We start from the raw sequence: 651 nt of genomic DNA, 5'->3' as shown, positions 1-651 counted from the left end.
TTGGGTGGCTCTTTCCTTCTCCACTTTAGGGAAGTTTTAAACTATTATCTCTTCAAGTATTTTCTCATGGCCTTTCTTTTTGTCTTCTTCTTCTTGGACGCCTATGATTCGTATGTTGTAGCGTTTAACATTGTCCCAGAGGCCTCTGCGTTTGTCCTCATTTAACTCTTTTTTTCTCTCTGCTTCATTTATTTCCACCATTCCACCTTCCACCTCACTTATCCTATCTTCTGCCTTGGTTATTCTACTGTTGGTTCCCTCCAGAGTGTTTTTTATCTCAGTTATTGCATTATGCATTATTGATTGACTCTTTTTTATTTCTTCTAGGTCCTTGTTAAACTTTTCCTGTAACTTCTTAATCCTTGTCTCTAGACTATTTATCTGTAACTCCATTATGCTTTCAAAATTTAGGATCATTTTTACTATCATTATTCTGAATTGTTTTTCAGTTAGACTCCCTATCTCCTCCTCTTTGGTTTGGTTTAGTGGGCATTTATCATGTTACTTTACCTGCTGATTATTTCTCTGCCTTGTCATCTTGTTTAGGTTGCTGTGTTTGGGGTGGCCTTTCTGTATGCTGGAAGTTTGTCATTCCTCTTTATTGTGGAGGGTCCTCCCTGTGGGTGGGATTGGACGAATGGCTAAACAAGG

The sequence above is a fragment of the Bison bison genome, unplaced genomic scaffold (assembly GCF_000754665.1).
Source record: "Bison bison bison isolate TAMUID 2011002044 unplaced genomic scaffold, Bison_UMD1.0 scf7180017864360, whole genome shotgun sequence".
In the NCBI taxonomy this organism is placed as follows: Eukaryota; Metazoa; Chordata; class Mammalia; order Artiodactyla; family Bovidae; genus Bison; species Bison bison.
This window is presented reverse-complemented; position numbering follows the sequence as displayed.